At 44.6% G+C, this 10,543-nt stretch overlaps 1 long non-coding RNA gene across 1 annotated transcript in view; it reads right to left on the bottom strand.

The window, feature by feature from the left end:
* Positions 1–1,918: 1,918 nt before the first annotated feature.
* Positions 1,919–10,543, bottom strand: part of LOC111818868 — a 34,869-nt gene continuing 26,244 nt past the window's right edge. Inside the window, exons 2-3 of the long non-coding RNA XR_002822750.1 lie at positions 5,489–5,802; positions 1,919–2,342 (exon numbers count right to left, since the gene is read on the bottom strand). This is a non-coding gene — a long non-coding RNA (uncharacterized LOC111818868). The remainder of the gene's footprint in view (positions 2,343–5,488; positions 5,803–10,543) is intronic.

The raw sequence follows: 10,543 nt of genomic DNA, 5'->3' as shown, positions 1-10,543 counted from the left end.
AAGCACCATAACAATGCTGTTAGAAACTCAACATTGTATTTTCTCTTCTGTGACCCAAAAATTTTCTGTCCCTGTTGGTGTTTTAAAATACCTTGCAGTGGCCATTTTGCGCCAGTGTCTGTATGGTCTCCTGAAGCTGGCTCAGACGTGGAGGGAAACAACTTGCTGGCAAGCACTTGGCTCTGGAATGGCCAGGCTTTGCCCAGCTGGCCCACAGAGCCTGAGCAGGCTTTCCATAGGCCGCCTGGCAAGGGCAGAGGAAGAGGAAAGGAAGGGACTTAATTCTTGGCTAGCTGGGCCTTGGAAGGTGACCGCCTTTCCCTTTGGCCTGAGAGGCAGCGTAGAAGGCTAAGAATTCTGGCTCAGGTCCGCGGAGCTTGTCACCTTGCCTCTGCGCTTACGGAGTGCACTGAGACCGAGAGAACCCGAGGGATGCCTGGGACAGAGCCACGAGAAAGGCAGACCTTCCTGTCTCCAGTGGGGTCAGAATTGCTCAGCCAGGAGCTTCGCCTTTCAAAATAGAGGAGTCACTGAGAAGTAGATGGCCTCATCCATTACAGAGCGTTTGCCCCGGATTCTGAGCTCTCTTGTACTTTCCCATGGAAGTGTCACAAGCACACTACAGACACTTCAATTCCCAAGCACTGCAAACTGCCACACAAGAACCATGTGGCATCAAGTCCTAAACCTAGGGGTATGTTTTTAACATCAAATGTTGCATAACTCCAAAAAGTCAACTTAAAATCTGGATCTTCTCAAAGAGTCCTTTGTGACTTCAATGAAATGCTCCCTGAGGCAGCATCACTCTAGTAGGTGCCGGATTTACTAAAACCACCTAATAGCTGTGCATGCTGCTACGTGCAAAGAGGCCCTCCCTGTGTCTTGGTCGTTCCTGTTTCCCTAGTGCTGGAGAGAGAACGGAGGCAGAGACAGTGAGGCTTAGCAAAGGGCCCCAGTGTTCCTCTTTGTCCCTGGGTCCTTTTGCAGTTATGCTGGGCGCTGTGACCAGTTTGAGGTTCTCAGCAGTAAATGCAAGTGTTGGTCTGTCCTTTGGAGAGAGACTGAAGACCAGATACCGTTCTCCATGACCTCAGCGCATGGTTTCATGCCAGGGAACCAAGTACGTGCGGTAGAAGTCATACCTGCTGCAGGGTGACTGTCTGTTTGCTGAACAAGTGTAAAACTCTTTTGAAACTGAACTAAAGATGTCGTAACTGACAATCACATCATAATACATTTGAACAGTGCTCGAGTGCCAGGCATTATGTGAAATCATTTGCATGCATAATCTCCTTAATCATCTCGCAGCTCAACCCTAGCAGGTATTATCTCCATTTCTCAGATGAGGAAAATGCAGCCTAGAGCAGCTGAGCCTTGTCACACAGACTATGAGGAGGGCAGCATTCAAGCCCAGCTATCCCGACTGTGGAATCCTGCACGGGAGAGCTGATGCTCATTTTTGTGTATCCTGTGTCCTTAATCACTTCCTCTGTTGGCAGGTTGTGTGCTTGTGTAGGAAGAGCCTCCATACATGCCGTCCCTACTCCCAAGTTCAACACATGTTCCCGATTTAAATCATCTCAGGAAAGCTTTCGAATTGGGGGAAGGAGGATCACAGACCAGGAAGAGCTCGGTATGGGCTAGAGGCAGAAAGCCAGGTCTTGACAACATCCCAAACCGCCCCAAGTCAAATCATTTTACAACTTAATTATTTTGTTTGAAATTAAGTCTGAAAACATGATATTAAATCAGTTTCTATGTATAAATTAAGAACAGATTCCTATCTCCAAAGTTGGGGAGTATGTCACGAATCCCCCTCGCTTTCATTCCTTCCCTTTGCAACAAGCCAAGAACGTCTACATGTTCTTTTATTTATGGTTTATTTATTAAGCAGCATTGGACAGGGGCTGAGAAGGAACCCAGGAGTACTTCATTAAATTGTCCAGGGCAGTGCTGTTCAGTGGAGGGGCCTGAGTAAGGGGTTGTATCAAGCAGCACAGCGAGGGCGCAGAGGACTGTGGGGAAGGCCTGTGTCGCTGGCGAGGTGACCTTCACCCTGCATCTGGAAGGTGTTTTGCCTCTGTAGGCCAGGCAGAGGCAGTAGCCCAGGCGCACGCTACAGAGGTAGGGGGAAAGGAACGAGCTGCATGCTGGAAATGCTGTGACTTCACTCACTCGGTCCTTCATCCCTTCTTGGATTGCTCTACACTCGGTGCTGTGATGAGTTCAAGCACTGTGTCCGTGAATCGGTACAGAAATAGACGGTGCAAGTCAGCATCTGGTCAGGAAGGGCTGCGTCTGGTGAATTCACAGGTTTCCTTCCAGGAAAGTCCCAAGTGGTCCTAAAATATAAACTTTTATTTAGTAAAAGGAAGTGCACTTAATTTGTCCTGTCTTGAGAATTTGGTATGCATTATTTTCAGGTTCAGTTATATGAACACCAATCAACGGTGGCACTGGGACACAGCTAAGAATCGCATGTTACCTCTTCCACTATCACTGCCTGCCTTACAACTTTTCTTACACCTATGTCTCCTCCAAGAAAATCCTGAAGTCGTGTTTAGGAGCAAATGCTGGGAGTGGGGGAGTGCGGGGCATGGATTTCGAGAGACACTAGCACGCCTCCAACGCTGCCTGATTTTAATACAGTTGCTTTTTTATTTTTTTAAATCCCATGAGCTCCTGTTCGCCCTGGCCTTGGACTGCTTTTGCTCCATTTCTTAGTTTTACCCTGATTCCAATTCGTTCCTTTCCTTAGCAAACTTTCCTCTCCCTCCTTTGCTGCGAGGCCTTGAGAAGAACACATTTTTAAGTACAAATATGTCTTTCTCCTAAAAATATATTGGCATTGTTGAAAGAATAGGTGAAACTTAGTGGTTGTGGGGAAGGGTCATGCCATATAATTAAATATTAATGAGGTGAGGACAATGTGGATGAATCGGTTCACTGGCATTTCATACCATGAAAGTTATTTCACTAAAGTATTCATTGTTTGAACCAAAACTTATGAAGTAGATTGAAGACTGTGTATTTCCAAGATTCCGGGGAAGTACATCCTTTACATGTCACTAGTTTTTGGTTTTCCTTCTTTATAATGAGCGCTTTGACATTCCTCATGAACTTGAACCCAAAGCTGCCTGGAAGTCACGTCTCAAGGCTGAGCTCCTAGCGCAGGCACAGGGTGCAAGCAGTAGCCTGGTGGCGCTGTCCCCTCCTCCTGGGTTTCCCTGGTGGGACGATTCCACTGGATGCATGAAACGCACTCCGGGCACCCACCTGGCCCTAATCCATAGCAGGGAGTGCTCACCGGTGACCAGGAAAGACCCGTGTTTTTACCACAGGGAAGAACCTCATGCCACCAATTCTAGTAGGTCAGAGTTAAAAGCATTTTATATTTAAAGGAAAATGCATTGCTACCATTAGAAAATAAACTTAGTGTACAAGTCATGATCAGAAAATGCAGTGAATGCTTAATTTTTTTTTTTAAACTGGGCCAGCCAGATAGCTCAGCAGTTTGATCACCAGTGTGCTGTGCCAGTCCCACCCGTGGGGCATACTGTGCTGTACCCACCCGTGGGGCATACTGTGCTGTACCCACCCCTGGGGCATGCTGAGCTGGCAACTGAGATGGAGTGTCATGGCACAGGCCTGTAATCCCAGTGCTCAGGAGGCTGAAAATAGGAGGATCATTCTGAGTCTGATCTACATAGTGAGACCCCGTAGAGCCTGTACTAACTATACAAAAAAGAAAAGAAAGAAAGAAATCTTAAAAACTGTATAACAGGAAAAGACACATTGTCATTAATCCCCCCTCAAAATACCCTCCCTTGATTTGTTACTCAATGTCTTGCCATTTTCTGAGCAGTCCCGAAAGTCCTCTTTTCTTGTGAGAATCCCTAGTGGTTCTGGCATGGCTGCCTTGATGGCCTCAGCCAGTTCAAAGCACTTGCCTTTCCTGGTCACTTTCACTTTGGACATGAGCCAGAAGTCACACAGTGTCAGATCTGGTGAATAAGGCCTGAGGACTGGCTGTGGCGGGCTCAGGAACCTGCCCTTGCGTGGGGTGGCACTCGGCAGCAGCAGCATGCACTGCAAGCTTCATTCATAATGACGCTCAGGAAAGAGGGCTTCCAGAGGTGCTTCAGAAGGCGCAAAGACCACTGGGATAAGTACGTTCAAAGTAGCATTAGGAGGATGGTTTACTGTAACTTTTTTTTCATTTAAACTTTTCTAGTATATTTGGATCATGCATCATATTTAAAAATTTTATAAGTGGGTGTATTGTATAAGATAGTTAGATAGATGATAGACAGATAGATAGATAGATAGATAGATAGATAGATAGATAGATAGAACGAACTAGGTAAGAGCCATGAGAGTTGATTGCTTTACATTTCTGAAATTTTTTTCTTTTTTATTTGTTCAATCATTTAATTATTAATCAGTTCTTTTGGTTGAGGGGACACAGTGAAGAGCGTGTAACGGGCCATTCTTTACACAGTGCCCTCTCCCAAGTTTCCAGAGGACTTTGTTGGGAAAGCTGGGTATAAGGTCGTGCTGGATGAACGGTTCTGCACCAGATACTGGAACACAATCCAGATAAGTGTGGTAGCTGGACTGTTGGCTTCATCTCTTCCCACTTCAGCTCTTTCCATGTAAATGCCTAAGCAGACACTCATAAAAACTGAAATTATGACCTTCATTTTGTGTGGCATGAAGTTAGAGTAAAAGTGCTCCATCAATAAAGTCTTCAATGGTTTTTCGATCCCCATAACATCACCCAGCAATCCTCTCCTTGAGCTGAGATAATAGCAGCAATTAGGCAGCTTTTATTTCTCAACCCCTTTTAACTTTTGCTGTCTTATAAAATGAGCACATAACGTGCATATGTAGCCACCATAAAGAGAAAATGCTGGTTACTGTCAGCAGTGGGAGAAGCAATCACCTCATTCATGAAATATCTTCTATTTTTGACACCAGCCCCAAAGGTTAAACACAAATGTGTTTCTTCGCCGCACTTTTTATTTTGACTACATGCGAAGACTTTGGCGGTGATCTGCAGATGGGTCGGGGAAATGGAGTTTATGAAAATCAGACACACTTGCATTTATTGGTGGTCACTAATGGCATGTAATTAAAGTAATTACAGGAAGGCAAACAGACAATTAACTGGTTGGAAGTGTCACAAAGGGGCAATCGCTGAGTTTAAAGTTCTTGTCTGTAAGGTTCATCTTTACGTCCCACAAATACCATAAAGAAAGTCTGATGCTAACTAGAACGGTCAGACTAATATTAGATCTTTATGAATCTACTATGTCTATGAGGCAGTAGCCAAAGCCCAGAGCAGAGCCTTGGGTTTGTGTGGGAAGGAGGAAGGGAGCAGGAAGCCTCACAGGCCTCAGGAGCCACAGCGGCTTGAGGAGAGCATCACAAAGAATTGACCCTCGCAGATAGTGAGGGAGATAACGTGGGTGAAGCCTTTCCTTACCTCTGGTAGGTATGGCAGTGTGAGCCACTCTCCAACCTCAGGTGGTGTTGGTCAAAAGTCACTTCATGCATCTATTAATTTTATATTCCCATGTGAGTTGTAAGCTCCTGAGGAACAAAAGCCCCATTTGAGAAATCGTCCCTGGCTTCCACCATGCTCCGTGCGGAGACTCGGCCTGTGGGTAGGAGCTCCTTGGCAACCCTTTCAGAATCTCCATCTCCAATCTTTCTCTGTCCCAAGTAGATACAACGCTCATGATAAGAATCTAACTTCAGGCTCCCAGGTTGCCTTTACAGGAGTCTCCCACGGAGTCCCTGACACATAGGATCTCCACAAATGACAGAAACACAAGAAGTGCCTGGGTACTTGGTAAAGGAAAGAGTTTTCTCAGCTCACCTGTGTTGACATTCACGAGTATGGAGTCATCATATGGGTGGGCGGTCACCTTCTCCTATGGGCTTTGTCACACATGGTGGGGAAGCAGAGAGGAAACTGGGCACAGGTAGAGAGAAGCTAAGTGTGTGGTGGGGACATCGATTATCCCTCATGTGAGAAGTAACTCGGGGGATCAGCACTGACCTATCCGTTCCTCTTGCCCAAGGACCTGGCACTCGAATCCTCCTTCAAGGTCCCCATGATTGCACCACCACCAACTGAGAGCCCAGTGTGGCCCACAGACATCTGCAAGGTGTACCTGGACCATGTGCAGAACGTGGCACTGCTACGTAACTGCGTAAACACCAGCTACGTTCTATGCACGCTATGCGTTACCATTTCATTAGCACCACCCATGTGGTTGTCTTACAGAACATGAAGCAGCTCTGACTTGAGTTACGCTTCTGTAGCACAACCTGAACTTTGGGGCAGTGTCCTGGAAACCAGCCTGTGTTCAACCCTTTGGGACGAATGAGTCAGGATCACTTTTATGATTGAATAGGATTTCAGTTCTGATGGCCATTTGTAGTCAGTGGGGTGCAGAGATGTTCTTACTGCACTGTTGAAAAACAAATGCTTCACCACTGTCCACATGACAGGGTCTAGGGACCTTTGTGCCATGCCGTTACCTACATGCTGCGCTGACTTGCCATTTAAACCTGCTTCCTCATCATCCTCCTATGGACATCAAACTTCATCTGACGGCGCTCTGTGCATGTCCTGCCTGTCTTGGACCCCTGGCTTATGCTATCCCAAATGTTACTTCAGGGAGCTGGGGAGACAGCTCGGCTGCATAAGCACCTGCCTCGCAAGCACAAGCGCCTGAGTTTCATGCCTGGTACCAATAATAATAACAACAACATCAACAAATGTTACTTCAAGATCCATTTAGCATGCCTCACTAACTGACACATGCTTACCTCTTTTCTCCCCTCCCTTCTGCCTCAGAACTCTGCCAGCTTTTCTCTGAACTGTTTTCGTCTTTATTTATTCTTAGATCATCTGCTGATAATACTGCACATTCTAGGGAAATTTTGTGTAAATTCTTAAAGACATAGGTCTTGTTTCACTTCTTTTTATCTTCTCCTACTACAAATGTAATACCATATACATGTTCTCCCTGTGCCTGCTATCTTCTTTCACCTAGTGAACTCCTACTGCAAGGTAAAGGTCTGGTTTGCATATCACTTCTTCCAGAAAGCCTTTATCAAGTCCTCTAGACTAGGTTAAATGTGACTTTGTGTCTTCCTGTTGCCATCTGTGTATACTTTCCTCTTGAATCTGGATCACTGAAATGAAATGAAGTATAGGGTTGTCCATTAGACTCAGAGTCCCCCTAAGGAACTCGCTTGCATAACCCCCCTGGGCCATGAATCATGGCTCGGAGACTGTAGGCGGTGGGCAGTTCTGAATGGCTCTTTAAGGGCCCAACCTGTAATGTTTTCTAGGTAAGGCTGGAAAGAGAGTCTTCCCGGAGATGACGGCAGTTTAGGTAAGATTTAGAGAGTTCTTTGTGAGGTGAATAGCCACAAAGCACTTGCACTTTTTGGGTTCTAAAATTATGGCCAGCCTCGCCCTTGTCATCCCTGACTCCACGGCTGCCCGCATTGACAGCAGCAAAGCAGCTCTGTGCTTAAGCGTGTGAGGAGGCTAAGTACCTCTGGCAGATTTGAAAAGAGTTTAGATGGATTTGAGAAAAGGAGCAAACATTTTAAACTCTGAAGCTTTTTTAGACACCTGAGCTCCAGTTATTTGTAGCGAGGTATTTCCCATGGTTCCTTGGGCGCTGGCCTTTGCTGAGCGCTTCCAGGAATCGGAGCCTGATGGATGCACGCCTGTTCTAATTCACAACTTTATAGTTGCAGACACCTGGCCTTGAAGCCGGGCCATTGCCAACCCGCTCGCTTTCAGCTCACAGCCCTTTGAGCTGCATAACTGCGTTTGTTTGCAAGACTCTTCACAGAAGGGAATGAGCCGGGACTGTTTCCCTCTGCGTGCTAAACCTGAACCTATCGTTGCTAAGGACCACAGAAGGGTCTTACGTAGTGTTCAGGCCTGGTTGTGTCACAGCTCTATATTTGTATACAGGAACATGTACAAATAATGTATGATGAGCGTGGGGACCCTAAGAAGGGGGCAGAGTACAGGTGTGGTGTATGTGGTCTGGTGAGTGGCAGAGCTGCGTTTCTCGGGGCTTAGGGAAGCGTTTGGTAAGGAAAAGGAGGTTGAGGTTTTTAGGTACCTCATGAAACATCACCCAGAAGCCGTGGACAGAGGTGACCCAGGCATCCAGGGCAACAGGCAGATCCCGTGAGGAGCAAGTGGGTGCAGTGTGGGTGCGGGAAACATCAATGATTCAATCTCTGAGGGTGTGGGGTTCAGTAATGGGCCACTCTAGAATTTATATTAAAGACATGTCTGGACAATAGGAATCATTATGAAATACTGAGTGGTGGAAGAGACACAGGATAAAATATTTTTTGAGGATGAGAGTTATAAAACTTTTATACGGAAGATATTGAAGAAGAATGAATTAAAATTTGGACATCAGGAAGAAGTTAGCTGACTTAAATCTCTGAGCTTCTGGGCTGCAGAAGTGGTAGACTGGGATAGGTGCCATCGTGGTCTGCTCTGGGACAGCTGAGCCATTCTGTAGTACAGAGTCATTCCAAAATGGCGACGCCACAACCCTTGCTGACACAGCCACGGAGAAAGCCTCTGCTCTCAATTTGAATTGGCAAAGCAGATGCTAATGGAAGGCTGTCCCTGCTGTAGATAGGAAGTAACAGGTGGGCGTGATGACGTCACACTCATAGGGATCTTACGTGACACGTGCCGCTAGGACAGCGTGGACCCAGGAGATAAGGAAAGATGGCGAACAGGGAGCAACCGAAAACAGAAGCTCAAAGGACTATGATGTTATTCCAGGAATCTAATAAAGACCTAAGGGAGGATTTCTTTTTTTTTTTTTTTTTCAAATTTATTTTAATGAGAAAGAAGACAAAATTGCAATAAAACAGTTTCAAAACAGGTTAGTAGGACAGTTACAATAATTAATGCATTGCATGTTATTTTCTTCGTAGTAGTTATTCAGAGGACAAGATGTAGACATATCTTGTCTAAACAATATTAGTACAAACCTTTCTTCTCATTGAACTAAGAGAAAGTAGTGTGTATCTATCCTAACCTATTTGCATTTGTCTTACAGGTGGGGTTCTCTTTGTTAATCCACAGGGTTTAGGTCAAAGTGAATGCAATTAACTAGATCCAATGCCGAGAGAATGAAAAACAGCATTCAGAACTTTTCATTCACCATTTTAATAAGTATGTGTTGAGAAGTTACTCTGTAGGATGCACTTTGTTGGGTGCTTGAGATACATTACTGAACAGAATATATGTAGATATTTATCCTTGTGTAGATATAAATTCTCACAATAGAGACAGACAAAACCAGCAGTAGTCATGATAAATAGACCTATCATTTGTTATAAGAGAACTGTAATAAAATTTTTTGAAGTGTATAGCAGAATAAGAATGACTAAGGATTTGTGGAACATGGAGGGAATTTGGAATCATTCACTTATTAATCCACACCAGTTCACCTATGGCTAGAATATTTGTCAGGGGAAGTCTATATACAACTTAATAAATACTAATAATTCATTGTCTTGCATCTGGTCCTAAAGATTAATTGGCCGTAAACCAAACAGGCTGTGGAGGTACGTGCTAGGGCTTTTTGGGAGACTTGTATCCTGATTGTTTCTTAAATTAATTAAGTGTATTGGTACATTTTTAGATATACATAATGGTCACATTCATCATAGGGAATTTGTACCTGTATGTGATATATCTTAATTATTTTTCCCATTAATCTACCCTCCCTTCACCCCCTCGTCCCCTCCTTATTTGCAAAAGCTTTCTCTCCAGTTTTCCTTCTTTGTCATTTTTTCCTTTTCCCTTCCTTTTGCCTTTCCTCCTCCCATTCCTCGTTCCCCTTCCCATTTGAACATTTTACTTAAGACATTTCTAGCTTAAAAAAAAAAAAAAAAGACATTTCTAGCTAGATGGATACACCTTGAGATCATACTCTTTAAGTGAAATAGAGCACATGTGTAGATACCACATTGTTTCTCTGGTGTGAGAAACTGGAAGTGTAAATAAAAACAAAAATATATAATGGACTTGGTATCTTGATTTTATTACTTTCACTAAAGGCAAGAAAACTCCCACCACCCTTCAGTGGTTGAATAAGGTGGAATCTTTGCGTTGCTTGTGTTGCTTTCATAGATGAATTCATGCTCCAGAGGGTGGAGAGGGCAGGCTGCTTGGGTGTTACCCACTCAGGACACCAGTCTTCACACTCATAGTCAAATATAGAGTCCATTCACATTTCTGTGAATACCTGGAGGCAATTTTTAAAGCAGGATTTTTTGAAGACCATAGAAGGATTTGTCTGGGGATTAAATTTACTTTGGGCAATGAGAGAATTACTGTATGTGGATTTTATTATTCATTAACCAGGAGACTACATTCACTGTAGAACCACTCAGTGAAGTTGGCTTTTCCATCCTAATGCCCTTCTCAGTGAGGATTTGTGAAAATCTCTTCATTCTCACTGTT

The sequence above is a fragment of the Octodon degus genome, unplaced genomic scaffold, assembly GCF_000260255.1.
Source record: "Octodon degus isolate 3935 unplaced genomic scaffold, OctDeg1.0 scaffold00105, whole genome shotgun sequence".
Lineage (NCBI taxonomy): Eukaryota > Metazoa > Chordata > Mammalia > Rodentia > Octodontidae > Octodon > Octodon degus.
Note: the sequence above shows the minus strand (reverse complement) of the source record. Positions and strands in the feature narration are given on the sequence as shown.